We start from the raw sequence: 16,836 nt of genomic DNA, 5'->3' as shown, positions 1-16,836 counted from the left end.
ATTAAAACTTGTCCGAGTTTCCCAAATGATTTATTATTTCCAGCTAGAGTGCCCCCGTTCCTCTCGGTCTGTGTCACCAGGTCCCGCAATGCTGAATACACCACTTCACTGTCTGCGAAACGGCTTGGCACGGAATGGCTGCCGGCCGCGGTGGTCTCGCGGTTAAGGCGCTCAGTCCGGAACCGCGCGACTGCTACGGTCGCAGGTTCGAATCCTGCCTCGGGCATGGATGTGTGTGATGTCCTTAGGTTAGTTAGGTTTAAGTAGTTCTAAGTTCTAGGGGACTGATGACCACAGATGTTAAGTCCCATAGTGCTCAGAGCCATTTGAACCATTTTTGAACGGAATGGCTGCCTCAGAAACCCGTGCAGTGCACTGCTGTGTGCCGGCCTAGTACGGCCACAGAGTTGTGATGACCTCAGAATACGCCGGCAGTCGACTCAGTGATCTCTGTCCCTGCCACCTCAGTGCCGCCCACTGGGAGCTGCAAAGCGGCCCGCAGTGTGCTTCCTCGCCGGCGTGGTTAAGATCTGCGTGAGAACAAGTGCCCGTGATCTGGCAACCGAATCTGCGGCCATTGCCTCGGGATGCCTCTGGCGTGTGTTGGGAGCCAACAAGACTGCTCACAGTAGCGAGCCGTGGCATGGCCCGCCGCTGGCTGGCTGCAGTCCCCGCGTTGGCCTCAGAGGGTGGAACCAGTGACCTGCCCTGGGCTGGAAGGCTGGTACCCCATCTGGTTGTGCCTGTAGCAGGTGGTGTGACATGCCCCGCCATCCAGGAGATCTGTGACACTTGAATGCCTTGTTAGTGAAGCGGCACCTATGTGTATGCAGCTGTGCACCCCTGTTTTCCAAAAGCGCTGCTCCGAGTCATGTACTCGTAACACCTGGGTTGGGCCAGTGGGCCATTTCTGCCTGTAACTTGTGCCATGCAAACCACTGCATTTACTCTTTTCAGCGGGTCTACGGCCCTGTGTCCTCCATTCTACTTGTCAACCGCTTTTAGCGAAACTTACTATCATCAGGCCCACGCCGGGCCATAACTGGTTCACTCCGAAATATTGCACCGAAGCTAACCGTTTCCCATTTTAAACGGTGGTGCCGCTACACCTTATAGCTGCTGACCTCTCGTCAGAGCTGCATAGAAGATTGGCCGCTGTTGTCCTAGATGAGCAGTTGTGCCACTATGTGTTCATGTCCCTGTCAATGGCAGACACTTTCTGACACCAGGTATAGGAGTCTGCTCCCAGACTCCTACAGTCATCAGGAGTTTAGCATAGAAATTCATGCTGAGAAATATACCATTCACCCACTGCAAGCAAAATATCAAGACACACATTGCTCTCCGATGCCTGCTTTTTTGCCATTTGGGTCCACTCACAAATACAGCTCGATGTGACGAGCCTCGACGTCAACAGTGATATGGTACCTCTGTACCACATTCTAGTACACACAGTCACCAATCCCTTGTCCTCGAGCACCTGCCACAGCCATAGCCTGTGCTAGTAGGTCCCTCAGAAGCTGCAGGGGTCTCGTAAATCAAGATTTCATGTTACCACCCCTCCAACCCAGTGACCTAGATACATTTGATAGCGCCAAGAAAACGTAATTGACAATAATACATTTATTAGACAGTAATAGAAGATTGTCTTCCAAAGCACCAAGCCAAAGATGGTCCAGTGGAGCAGCACCTCGTCAACAGAGAGAGGGGCTGGTGTGCACTCGTTTTGCTGTACAATCGGGTGGGTTGTGGTTGTTGCATCAGGAGGCAGACATCAACCAAAGGACTCTGGCAGCCTCCAGCTCTACATATTGATCTCCAAAGTGCACTCATTGACGTTGAAAATTTGCACTCAGGAGCCTTGCTCCAGATCCACCTGAAATACTCACTGTGTCACAGGGATCAGCTCTCAGCTCCCATTTAGGAGACAGGAGTCAGCAGTAATAGTCTGTGCCACAGGAATTCCCATGAGCAGCAGCAATGCCCACCCTGTCAAAGGCGAATGACCTGTACGGCGATCGTTGCCTTTGTGCCCCATCAGTATTGGCTCAGAAGTTGTCAGCAGCAGCAGCATCCTTCCACTCAGACTCGTAGTTCCATAGATGATCGGAGACAGCTAGGTGTGCTGAGAGTCGACCCCCAATGCCGCTCCTCTCACTGGATAGCTGTAGCTGACACACGGGCTGACACTACACACTGGATAGTCAGTAATCAGCTCTCAGTAACCAGCCGTTTGTTAAGAAAGGTATGATACTTATGTTGGCGCTTCCCGTGCGCTCTGCAGCGGTGGAAATGGCTATTACATCAAGCGTTCTGGTTTTCCCTCGCTGTCAGCTCTCCTAGTGACTTCAGACTTTCGAAACTTCACTTTTCAGAGGCTCTTTTCTGCTAACTTGGCACCTAAAATACTTATTGTTGTGTTGTACCAAGTCTTCCTTACGACACTCTGCTTTTCCACTAGCGGGACAATATCTCTCTGCTTTCGTGATGTCATCATGTTTCGCTTGCAGACTTGGATGATTGGTCATTCGCCATGCTGCGATAGCTTCCGTGTTTGCCGCAACTCTTTCAGAATTTACTCTTAGCCGACAGTATATAGGTAATTTAAACAGGCAGTTTGGGTTCAGGGAACTGCCAAGGTAGAAGTGCGACGAATTTTTAGTGTTCGCCAGCCACATCCTGGGGTGTAACAGCAGATTTAACAATCATCTGTGAGCGTTACATATGCAGCATGGCAATGTAGACAAGGTGATCTTTGATTGTAAACTTTTTATCCCTGACAATTTTTTGTATAATGTGCTACATTTTTAGCAACTAATAAGGCAAGTTGGCGTGAGGTTCCAACTCACAATGAACGCATTTTGTAACAAACATTGTTGAATACTATAAGATGACAGCAAAGCCTGTCAAAACCAGCTGTCGAAAACAAATAAGTGTTTATGTGGTCTTGGCTATAGAAAGTTATTTTCAAACAAATTCTAATGGAGGAACATTGACATATTGGACGTGGCTCAAACTCAAGGATAGTTAAACCTCAGTCCTGTTCTTTTAGCAACGCAACAACACGAAACTTTCCATCGGGACCGTTCTCCCTTATTATGAAATAATTTCCAAACCGAACGGTTTGCTTAGACTTGAATCATGTTTCGTGTAACAGCACTATATCAAGCTGAGTAACGAATAATTCTCTTTGCAAGCTTTCTTTTTTAGAGTTAGCTGATCTTTCGTTCCACTGCAGTACTTTCGTAGGATTCACAATTTAGGCAGAAAGAGTACGAATGCCTATGCCAGTTGTCGGTATCGTTCATAACACAGATTTTATCGTATATATTGAATGAAAATGTCGATAACATTTAGTAAACGATCAGTTTAGCGTGAACTGGAGGCTGTCGTTGACTTGGTACTTCGGAAGTTGCGAACCTGTGGGGACCAGCCTGATAGGGATTCTGACTCATAGGGGTATCATCGTGTTGGGCGGGGTATAGCAGGCTACGGTACTGACGAGGAACCCCTGGAGTGCGAAGTCGCGAAGGCCAATGTCGTTTACGGCTTTGGATGCCCCACATATTGTCTACCACGCAACCACAATATTGGCTGCTAAGGGCAACAGGGAACTGGACTGGAGGTACCCAAAGGTGAACACAGCATGGGGCTACGGAGCGTAGTCGAACTGCTTAGTCGACGAGTAACTCACAACAGTGCTAAAGTACCTAGTAGTGTTGATACAAATCAGAGCAATGCCAACGATAAACAAAGCAAACATTGCAGTATATCTACAACAACAGTTGTCGAAGTTGACATTTCGTCAGAAAGCAACCCAAGGAATTTATCAGAGCGAGGAAGAAGTGGCAGATGAAATACTAGCGTTTGTGCATGATGAGTCAGTGAAATGTGTGGAGCCGTATGCGTTCAACTGTGTGGACAATGTGCATGAGGAGTCCATGGTGACGATACTTGCTTAACAAGTGACAGTGATACTGAAAAAGATGTCGATCCATGTCGTTCATCATCCTTGTGGGGCACTAATCCTGTTTCCAGTGCAACTTAGTAAAGGGGAATCGTTGTTCAAGGAGCGAGACCGAGCGAGGTGGCGCAGTGGTTAGCACACTAGACTCGCATTCGGGAGGTCGACGGTTCAGACTCGCATCCGACCATCCTGATGGTTTTCCGTGATTTCCCTACATCACTTCGGGCAAATGCTGGGATTGTTGACCTCGCTGTTTGGTCCCTTCTCCCAAATCAACAGACCACCCAAGGAGCGGGTACCAAACGTAATCACGCACATCGAAAATCATCCGCAGCATAGAAAAGAAAATTATGAACAGATTTCGTGTAAGTCTGCAGCGATATGAGTGTGCAGTGCTTAAGAAAAACTACGGATATTCAAGGGAGGACAAGGCGTATGTGTTACAAAAACTGATGTTTGCGCATTTCAGAGATGCTCGATACAATTTACAGGAGAAGCATGATAGCTCATGAAATTGCACTCGACATGGATTATGGTGATTTCAAGGGAAGCAGTGGATGGTTGCATAACTTCAATGTTACAGAATTGGAAGACATAAGATAACGAAATTTCAAACAAAGCGACAATTGACGATGCAAAGCAAACTGCGAAATTGGCCTGACAGTTTGTAAACGAGATATTCTAACTTACCCCATCGTTCAGTAAGGAATTTGATCTCAACTCCGACCAACCGGATTTGAAGAGAAAATTCGTATGAAAGGAACTCTGGAAATTACAGGTATCAAGAGGGTTGTATTAAGATCAACTAACATCAATGCCTCCACGCATTCGTATACAATTATACCGACTATTAACCTGCATGGTAACTGACAGGAACGTTATTTTTTTTAGTGCAGTAGGGAATATCTGTGTCACAGCAAGTAAGAATGGAAAAGTGGGCGTAATAAAAGTAGAACTACGTTATGAACACTGCTTTCGGCTAATAGCTCGTCAAGCTAACTTGCTTTTGCTTGATTATTGATCTGCATATAAAAATCATACTCCTTCATAGGAAACTGCCGGCCGGTGTGGCCGAGCGGTTCTAGGCGCTTCAATCCGGAACCGCGCGACCGCTCCGGTCGCAGGTTCGAGTCCTGCCTCGGGCATGGATGTGTGTGATGTCCTTAGGTTAGTTAGATTTAAGTAGTTCTAAGTCCTAGGGGACAGATGATCTCAGATGTTAAGTCCCATAGTCCTCAGAGCCATTTGAACCATATTTTCATAGGAAACTATCACTCCTGGAAAGTGTTTGACATTGAAATTCATACCACCAGGAACCACTGGGCAAATTCAGCCTCTGGATGTTTTTTTTCGTGCTGTAACCGCCCTGTTTAAATTGTTAAAAGCGTAATCAGCCGGTTTCCTAATTTTGAAATGAGAGTTAGTATGAATGTCGCGTAATAAATGTTCCGCGTGAAGCTTGCAACACAGGCACAGGTCAGTTGTGGAAACTAAGCCACTGGCTATTAAAAGTAACGTTATTAAGAAATTACACCCGACTGACTACACAAAATACGAGGGCACGTATATTTGCGAGCTAGTGGTTCAAAATAAGAATTAATACTGTAAGGGAAATGGGTCATAAGTATAGTCACATCGGTACACACTCAGTCGTATGCGAACGTACGATTGGGGTAGAGGCACGTACGTTCTAAGTACTGTCATTCCCCGTGGCCTCTATTGTTGAGCAGCGCCGACGTGAAGATAGACGCGACCATCTAAATTCTCCATACAAAACTAAAATAATAATAATCTTCCAGACTTACAGGAGCTGGGATTCATGGTATCATAAATGAGAAAATCGTATTGTTTCAGAAGTTGCTTTCATTATTTAGCACAATTTCACTTGAATCTGACGAGCACTACGTTTATACATCTTATCACCAGGACATGAGAACAACCAAAGGTAACTATTACTAAAACTAATAAACGAAGAGCGTAAATCTTCTTTTATCCGTCAGTGTTGAATACTTGTCAAATAGATCTTTGGTATGCGAGTCGAATAATTATCTATACATTTATAAACAAGAAAAAATTATTAAGTTTCTCTATATTGCCTATAAAACATATTGTCGCATTATTTGCAGCTACGCCTTACGGGATAACCAGTTTCACGATCAGCTCCACGACCAAACTGTTACGCATTTGACTGCATGCCATCACATTCCATCAGTTGTCATCACCCCATTGTTGTTGTTGTCGTTGTCTTCAGTCCTGAGACTGGTTTGATGCAGCTCTCCATGTTACTCTATCCTGCGCAAGCTTCTTCATCTCCCAGTACTTACTGCAACCTACAGCCGTCTGAATCTGTTTAGTATATTAATCTCTTGGTCTCCCTCTACGATTTTTACCCTCCACGCTGCCCCCCCCCCAAAGCTAAATTTGTGATCCCTTGATGCCTCAGAACATGTCCTACCAACCGGTCCCTTCTTCTTGTCAAGTTGTGCCACAAATTCCTCTTCTCCCCGATTCTATTCAATACCTCCTCATTAGTTATGTGATCTACAGATCTAATCTTCAGCATTCTTCTGTAGCACCACATTTCGAAAGCTTCTATTCTCTTCTTGTCCAAACTATTTATCGTCCATGTTTCACTTCCACACATGGCTACACTCCATACAAATACTTCCAGAAACGACTTCCAGACACTTAAATCTACAGTCGATGTCAACAAATTTATTTTCTTCAGAAACGCTTTCCTTGCCATTGCCAGTGTCTATTTCGACCATCATCAGTTATTTTGCTCCCCAAATAGCAAAACTCCTTTACTACTTTAAGTGTCTCATTTCCTAATCTAATTCCCTCAGCATCACCCGACTTAATTCGACTACATTCCCATTATCCTCGTTTTGCTTTTGTTGATGTTCATCTTATATCTTCCTTTCAAGACACTGTCCATTCCGTTCAACTGCTCTTCCAAGTCCTTTGCTGTCTCTGACGGAATTACAGTGTCATCGGTGAACCTCAAAGTTTTTATTTCTTCTCCCTGGATTTTAATACCTACTCCAAATTTTTCTTTTGTTTCCTTTACTGCTTGCTCAATATACAGATTGAATAACATCGGGGAGAGGCTACAACCCTGTCTCACTCCCTTCCCAACCACTGCTTCCCTTTCATACCCCTCGACTCTTATAACTGCCATCTGGTTTCTGTACAAATTGTAAATAGCCTTTCGCTCCCTGTATTTTACCACTGCCATCTTCAGAATTTGAAAGAGAGTATTCCAGTCAACACTGTAAAAAGCTTTCTCTAAGTCTACAAATGCTAGAAATGTAGGTTTGCCTTTCCTTAATCTATTTGCTAAGATAAGTCGTAGCGTCAGTATTGCCTCACGTGTTCCAACATTTTTGCGGAATCCAAACTGATCTTTACCGAGGTCGGCTTCTACCAGTTTTTCCATTCGTCTGTAAAGAATTCGCGTTAGTATTTTGCAGATGTGACTTATTAAACTGATACTTCGGTAATTTTCACATCTGTCAACACCTGCTTTCTTTGGGATCGGAATTATTATATTCTTCTTCAAGTCAGAGGGTATTTCACCTGTCTCACACATCTTGCTCACCAGATGGTAGAGTTTTGTCAGGACTGGCTCTCCCAAGGCCGTCAGTAGTTCTAATGGAATGTTGTCTAGTCCCGGGGCGTTGTTTCGACTCAGGTCTTTCAGTGCTCTGTCAAACTCTTCACGCAGTATCGTATCTCCCATTTCATCTTCATCTACATCCTCTTCCATTTCCATAATATTGTCCTCAAGTACATCGCCCTTGTATAGACCCTCTATATACTCCTTCCACCTTTCTGCTTTCCCTTCTTTGCTTAGAACTGGGTTTCCATCTGAGCTCTTGATATTCATACATGCGGCTCTCTTTTCTCCAAAGGTGTCTTTAATTTTCCTGTAGGCAGTATCTATCTTACCCCTAGTGAGAGAAGCCTCTACATCCTTACATTTGTCCTCTAGCCATGCCTGCTTAGCCATTTTGGACTTCCTGTCGATCTCATTTTTGAGACGTTTGTATTCCTTTTTGCCTGCTTCATTTACTGCATTTTTATATTTTCTCCTTTCATCAATGAAATTCAATATTTCTTCTGTTACCCAAGGATTTCTACTAGCCCACGTCTTTTTACCTACTTGATCCTCTGCTTCCTTCACTATTTCATCCCTCAGAGCTACCCAGTCTTCTTTACTGTATTTCTTTCCCCCTTTCCTGTCAATTGTTCCCTTATGCTCTCCCTGAAACTCTGTACAACCTCTGGTTTAGTCAGTTTATCCAGGATCCATCTCCTGAAATTCCCACCTGTTTGCAGTTTCTTCAGTTATATTCGACATTTCATAACCAATAGATAGTGGTCACAGTCCACATCTGCCCCCGGAAATGTCTTACAATTTAAAACCTGGTTCCTAAATCTCTGTCTTACCATTATATAATCTATCTAATACTTTCTAGTATCTCCAGGATTCTTCCATGTATACAACCTTCTTTTATGATTCTTGAACCAAGTGTTAGCTATGATTAAGTTATGCTCTGTGCAAAATTCTACCAGACGGCTTCCTCTTTCATTTCTCTCCCCCAATCCATATTCACCTACTATGTTTCCTTCTCTCCCTTTTCCTACTCTCGAATTCCAGTCACCCATGACTATTAAATTTTCATCTCCCTTCACTACCTGAATAATTTATATTATCTCATTATACATTTCATCAATTTCTTCATCATCTGCAGAGCTAGTTGGGATATAAACTTGTACTACAGTAGTGGGCAAGGGCTTCGTGTCTATCTTGGCCACAATAATGCGTTCACTATGCTGCTGGTAGTAGCTTACCCGCACTCCTATGTTTTTATTCATTATTAAACCTACTCCTGCATTACCCTTATTTGATTTTGTATTTTAACCCTGTATTCACCTGACCAAAAGTCTTATTCCTCCTGCCACCGAACTTCACTAATTCCCACTATATCTAACTTCAAACTATCCATTTCCCTTTTTAAATTTTCTAACCTACCTGCCCGATTACACCAATATAATTCTATATGAATTCTTTAAGAGTGGATGCCTAGCTGAACGTTTTGCAGGGTTTGTAGCTCCCAAAGAGCTCGCCTTCGATCTAGATGGTGCGAATCTTCGAGATAATTGTGGGGCACCGTTTTTCTTTCGTTGTTCATGGTGCAAGATAATGGTTTGTTTTGAACTTTTCTTGAATGTAGACGATGCCCATTTTGTGAAGTGTAATACATATATCACGTAGCAGGTTTCTCTCTGCACTTTCCGCACACTTATTTTCTGTCGCCCCCCTGATACACATGGTGAGTCATTAGCAGCTAATATTTTTTTGTCATAATTGTTAGCACAGCACTTTCAAATGAGCCGTACTACAGACTGAATTTGCGACATCGCACTCAAGGAGTTCCTTGACAGACTCCTTCACATCACGGTTAGAGTAATTCGGAAGCTGCCGCCATTTTGTGATACAAGTGAAGTCTCTTAATACCATGTGAGTGGCCTTGTGTTAGGGAATCCGTATGGGTTAGCATGATTCACTTTCGGGAACGTGCAGCAGTTCCGTTGGTTGCTACTGCACCATTACACCGTTGTATCGCGTGGACCCTGAATCGTGACCTCACAAAACGTAATGAGGTAGGCTTTTTTCGTTCTACCGCTGCGGTTGGTTTCGTAATTCGGATCTCGTGCCTAACATCATTCGCTCGTTCAACCATTGATTGCTCTCTCTAGGGACTAGACATATTATCGTTTATCATAAGGTGCTTTTTTATATGATTTCCTATATTATTCCTTGTCCTACAGCAAGGTGACTTCACATATTAATCTGGACTACTCTGAGAATCCAGTAATCAATAACAGCAATTCAGAAAGCCTTCTCGAGCAATTAACCAGGTGCTGCATGTATGCATACCGATAGCTCCAAATACAACGATTCCATCGGATGTGCCTAGGTAGGTAGGTAGGTATTAAAAATAAAATCAGTGAATTATTCCGCCTACCGGAAGAGGCTAATCTCCTACCCATTGGATAGAGCATGACCGTAGCAGCTGACCATATCGTAATGCTCATGGACACGTTTTCCGCCGTATAAACACTGGGATCAGTTGGCAAGGACAAAGGGGGTTGTTGTCTGTCACATCGAATAGCTGCTGCTATTGGATCAAGGGCCATGCTGGATTAGTAGGGAACCTAACCAAGTGGCTAAGAACACAACGGTAGATGGCCTACAAGAAAGATGTATTCCAGTGGATGGTGTCATTGCTGTAGTTAGAGACGTGGCCAAAAGCGAAAGGAACAAGGCGTGGGAGACCGAAGATCTGCTTAATGGTGTCCGGTACAAATAGACCCACCCGCATTTGTCGAAGGCCCTGTGGTATGCTGACCAGTTGGCTCTGAAATGCAATTCAACTGGCATAGAGAACGAGCTAGTGTTTGTGTGGGTCATTCTGCCACCGATAATATCTCTATAGACTCCACATCATACATCGCCATACTGCGACTATGGGGAGATCCACTAGTGAACCATATCTACTTTGGCTGCTCTCGATAAAGATGGGAATTAGGCTGCCTACTTACGGCACTGAGCCATAGAAATCAAGAAGTTCCTCCGCATGTGTCAACACTCTCGACTACAGTTAAAATAGACAATTATAAATTATTTCTGAAATTGTCCTTATTTCGATTTAGTAGAAATCTGTTTGTCAACCCATAAGACCAATGTATTTATTTACGTGTTCTTCATCACATCACCGAAATTTGTTTTATTTGTCAGAAATTGTAGCAACAATAGAGTGATGCCTTCAGAGGATAGGCAGCATTGTAACTTTGGACTGGCTGTATGTGGGTACCCACGGCCAACAAATAAATAAAGGGGAAATCCTTGCTTGTCACTCATCCTCGATCCTGTTTCCAATTACGTAAGAAGCTAGCGCCTACCTCGCCGGCATCACGCAATGCTGGTTGGCGGTTGGCGTGTCCTCAGGACTGTCTCTTGAGATTAAGGACTGGCATGTCTGAGCGTACTGAAACCTCAACATGACCGCTGATACTGCAGAATTCCCTGACCGACAGAGGGCCATTGGTGATACTGTTGTGCACAGAGTATCCCAGTGGGATGGCGTCTATGTAATTGTGCCTGATATCTGGTCGTGATTTGTTGATTGTTAGTGACGTTACGTAGCAATAGTGCGGAACCCTGCGATGTAAGATACTTTATCCCTAAGTGGTCTCTCCAGCTGAAAACAGCAATCGAACCAATCTCATTTTTAGGTACTGTGCATACTTAATGGTGTGGCGTAGTCACTTGGTCATTTACGTGCACTACCTTGCTAACGTTATGTTATAAACAAGCCGTTGATTACCTCCTCCGTATTCTTAAACTATACAGCTACATAGTCGTCGTTGATATTAATTTCTTCTTCCGGAAACTCTGAAATTGATTAATCCCACGTAAATACTACTAAAGCAGAACAGATCCTTTCTGCAAGCCTTTTCGCATAATTCTGTGTGCTAATAATTAAAGGCTGTCAGTCACTTACTGATAGCACAGGAACTGAGATTGAGGTCAGCAAAGCAAAATTAGTAATGCTGAAATTCTTCAAACGTTTCTTTACTATGGGCAATAAGGACTACGGCCACAATTTAATTCCTCCACCAATACGAAGGTGACTAAACTAGATAATAGCATCAGTCTCGTTAACAAACGGCTAAAATCGCTCACAGTAAACAAAGTTCCAGGACACGATGGAATCCCTGTTAGATTCTGCGCGGAATTGCTTACAGTTAACTACCATTTTAACCACAAAATACCACAGATACTTCTAACAATAAAATGTGCCCTATGATTAGTGGACACCCGTCTACCAGAAATGTAGCCGGAGTGGTCAACAAAACTACAGCCTTATCTCTTTGACGTGCATTTGTTGCTAAATCTAGGAACATTTTCTGAATTAAAACATAATGAGGTATCTCGAACAGAATAACCTTCTCCATGTTAATAAATAAGGATTTCGGAAACATCGAACGTACTGAAACCCACTTGCACTTTCCCCATATGACGTTCTGAAAGTCTTGACTCAAGGCAATCAGATGGCTGAAGGAATTCTTGACTTCCAAAAAGCATTTGACTTCATGTCACACCAACGTCTATTAACAAAAGTAGGATCATACGGGGTACTAAACAAATTTTCACAATGGGAAGGACATAACATGTTTTCTTGGATGAAGTGCCATCGACATAAATAGAAGGGCGTATGTTGAACATCTTTTAGTTTTTGCTTTATAGTAATCACCTTGGAGACAATATTAATAGCAACTTCAGAATTTTTTAAATAATGAAGTACCAGCTAAAGAAAGCTGCAAAAACAACCGGTCAAAACTTCATAAAATTTCAAAGTGGTGCAAAGACTGGAAACTTCTTTCAAACGTTCAGAAATATTGAACTGTGTCGTTCACAGCCGTAGGAAAGTGATATCCTGTGATTGCAACATGAATGAATCATAACTGGAATCAGTCAACTCATACAAATCCGAGTGTAACAATTTGTATGGACATGTTATCACATAGTTTCAGTCGTTGGCGAGGCAGGTGGCATACGGTTGGTTCATTGGCAGGATACGAGAAAATGCCGTCACTCTACAAAGTAGACTGATTAAAAATCACGTATATCCCACACTACAATAATGCGCAAGTGTATCGGACCCCTAGCATATAGGACAATCATTATACTGAATGTATGCTGGAAAGGGGGGCACGAAACCTCCACACCATATTCATCAAGAAGATGTAAAACACTACGTCACCGATTATGTTGAGATAAACGTCCTGTTTTCATGTTCACGGGGATCTGAAGCTGAGCTTAATTCATGGCACAAAAAAAAACATCCTCAAAAGATCATATTACCACATCTAGCCTAAACAGTATCCTCTACTTAGCGCTGGCTAAACGCCTCATTGGGTCTTCGGAGCACTTGGCGCCTTGCATGTATTTTTAAAAAGAAGCGAAATCGCGATTCCCTGGACTACACTAGAAGCCTCCGGTCACCTATGGTCGAACTTAATGTGTTGTCTGGCCTGTTGAAGACATGCAGCTTTATGTTTCGCCGCGAACAAAAGCCTTTTGGAAGGTGCCCGACTTCAAATGACATTTGTTGCAAGTCCATTCTCAGTGTTCACTCAGAAGCTGGTTGGAATGGATCAGCATTCACTGACCAGAGGAATTCCTTTGGGGTTTGAGTAGACACGTTGGACAGTACGCGCTAATTCAACAAAAATAGGACAATTTCATTCACGCTGTGATCATAAGCACTTGCATGTGCACACGCACCTTTCTGCCATTCTGTCTCGTTTCCACACCAGCTAATCTTATTCTGCTGATTCTTTACAAGTGACTGGAACATACACACTTAATTAGACAGAAACTAAATCAAATTATTATTAAATTCAAGACTTTTCTAACAACTACATCATAATAGTGCCATAGAATTAGCTGAATTAATTAAAGATGTGGACACTGCTGTAAGAACTAAGTTTATTTCTTCCTATCTGACAAATTTTGTACACTAATGTGCACGTAAAAGAAACCATACACTATGGGTAGTCAACCTTTTTTACCTACCGCCTACTTTTGTATCATTGTTAATAGCAAAATTTTCTGATAGACCACCGGTTCCACAGTATGACGGTTTATGAAGTAGAGAAGTATTTTTACTCATAAAATTGACGAAATGGCGCTACAGCAAGTTAAAGCACATAATAATAATTACTTACCAAATTATTTATGTCAAAATTTTATGAAACTTAATGGAAATGTTTTTAAAATCTCTACTGCCTACCGCGAAAGATTGAACGTGCGCTAGTGGGTAGTTTGGGCCAGATTGACTACCACTGCCGTAGACCTTGTCAGGAACAGCCTCGTGGAATACAGGAAACAGGGGCACCCTGAAGCTATTGAATTATCTGATCCTATTAAAGTACTGCCCAAAAATTACTTCTGTTTTAATGGTAACTATTACGATCAAGTAAATAGGTTTAGTATGGGGTGTTGCCTTGCTGGAACTTTGGCCAACATTTTCGTGGATAGTAGCAGCAATTGGCTAACAATATAATGTACTACAGAATATACGTTTATGGAACCATCATCTTAATTAATGTAACCGATCGTGAAATAGTTGAACTTCAAAATCAGTTTAATCATCTGCATCCTAATGTAAAGTTTAACATTGAAAGAGAAGTAAATGGAAAATTAAATTTCTAGGTTTGCTAATTTCTGCCACTGATGGGAAACACGTTTAATATTTTTAGTCAAACAACAATATCAAATGTTACCATTCATGGCACTTCGTTCCACCCATTCAAATATAAGCACGCATAATTCCATGTAATGATTGATAGGATCCTTAGGCTTCCCCTCAATGCAGAGAGTATTAACGACGAACTTAACACACTTTAGTACATTGCCAGCACACATGGATATAGCCTTTCATTTGTTGATGATCTTTATAAGAAAATATAAAAGTAAAGGTATGGTCTAAAGAAATAATGCTTGAGACCATGAAGCAAGAAAAGAAAACTACGTTTTGTCAGGATGCAGTTTACTTATGTGAATTATTCTATGTGGACAGTTCATATTTTCTTTTATGGTAGAAAGAAACCCGCACAGTGTGTAAGCTTAAAACACTGATAACTCTGTAAATGTCTTCTTTTTTGTCTTGCAACATTCTCTTGTTATTTTGTTCGTTATATGTTCTAGTCCTAGCGTTTATCAGTATAGATTTATGTAATTACGTAAGTTATTTAGTATAATAATAGGTACAATCAAATAGATATGTTGTATTGCACTCATTGGTTTTCTAACATCAATGCTACATTTTTAATAGCCCATCTTTTGGAAATGTCGGTGAGTTTGTTTCATGATCAGAATCAGCTGGCTTGAACTTGATCTATTTGGCCGCCAATGCGCCTATCTCATTCAGATAACTACTAACTGTAATAATTATGTAGAACCTGCTTGTTTATGTAAACACAAAGTCCTATCCACCAGTGTGAACAAGACTCGTGCACTTGAAATATTTAAAATTCACACTTGCAAAATAATTAAGAAAGCTAACTACTTCTCAAGCACAATATTTCGTGTTTTTAACACTTGATCTCTGTAGTCAGTGTTTGAATTACGTTACACTGAAGATCGAGACCAGGTTAGTAACTGCAAAAAATATTATGACGTTGTATATGTAATTTTATTCATGTTGTTGTTGTTGTTGTTGTGGTCTTCACTCCTGAGACTGGTTTGATGCAGCTCTCCATGCTACTCTATCCTGTGCAAGCTTCTTCATCTCCCAGTACTTACTGCAACCTGCATCCTTCTGAATCTGCTTAGTGTATTCATCTCTTGGTCTCCCTCTACGATTGTTACCCTCCACGCTGCCCTCCAATACTAAATTGATGATCCCTTGATGCCACAGAACATGTCCTACCAACCGATCCCTTCTTCTGGTCAAGTTGTGCCACAAACTTCTCTTCTCCCCAATCCTATTCAATACTTCCTCATTAGTTATGTGATCTACCTATCTAATCTTCAGCATTCTTCTGTAGTACTACATTTCGAAAGCTTCTATTCTCTTCTTGTCCAAACTATTTATCGTCCATGTTTCACTTCCATACATGGCTACACTCCATACGAATACTTTCAGAAATGACTTCCTGACACTTAAATCAATACTGGATGTTAACAAATTTCTCTTCTTCAGAAACGCTTTCCTTGCCATTGCCAGCCTACATTTTATATCTTCTCTACTTCGACCATCATCAGTTATTTTGCTCCCCAAATAGCAAAACTCCTTTACTACTTTAAGTGCCTCATTTCCTAATCTAATTCCCTCAGCATCACCCGACTTAATTAGACTACATTCCATTATCCTTGTTTTGCTTTTGTTGATGTTCATCTTATATCCTCCTTTCAAGACACTGTCCATTCCATTCAACTGCTCTTCCAAGTCCTTTGCTGTCTCTGACAGAATTACAATGTCATCAGCGAACCTCAAAGTTTTTATTTCTTCTCCATGAATTTTAATACCTACTCCGAATTTTTCTTTTGTTTCTTTTACTGCTTGCTCAACATACAGATTGAACAACATCGGGGAGAGGCTACAACCCTGTCTTACTCCCTTCCCAACCACTACTTCCCTTTCATGTCCCTCGACTCTTATAACTGCCATCTGGTTTCTGTACAAATTGTAAATAGCCTTTCGCTCCCTGTATTTTACCCCTGCCACCTTTAGAATTTGAAAGAGAATATTCCAGTCAACATTGTAAAAAGCTTTCTCTAAGTCTACAAATGCTAGAAACGTAGGTTTGCCTTTCCTTAATCTTTCTTCTAAGATAAGTCGTAAGGTCAGTATTGCCTCACGTGTTCCAGTGTTTCTACGGAATCCAAACTGATCTTCCCCGAGGTTGGCTTCTACTAGTTTTTCGATTCGTCTGTAAAGAATTCGTGTTAGTATTTTGCAGCTGTGACTTATTAAGCTGATAGTTCGGTAATTTTCACATCTGTCAACACCTGCTTTCTTTGGGATTGGAATTATTATATTCTTCTTGAAGTCTGAGGGTATTTCGCCTGTTTCATACATCTTGCTCACCGGATGGTAGAGTTCTGTCAGGACTGGCTCTCCCACGGCCGTCAGTAGTTCCAATGGAATATTGTCTACTCCCGGGGCCTTGTTTCGACTCAGGTCTTTCAGTGCTCTGTCAAACTCTTCACGCAGTATCATATCTCCCATTTCATCTTCATCTACATCCTCTTCCATTTCCATAATATTGTCCTCAAGTACATCGCC

Source organism: Schistocerca piceifrons, chromosome 5 (assembly GCF_021461385.2).
Source record: "Schistocerca piceifrons isolate TAMUIC-IGC-003096 chromosome 5, iqSchPice1.1, whole genome shotgun sequence".
Lineage (NCBI taxonomy): Eukaryota > Metazoa > Arthropoda > Insecta > Orthoptera > Acrididae > Schistocerca > Schistocerca piceifrons.
The sequence above is the reverse complement of the archived record's forward strand: the minus strand, read 5'-3'. Positions refer to the sequence as shown.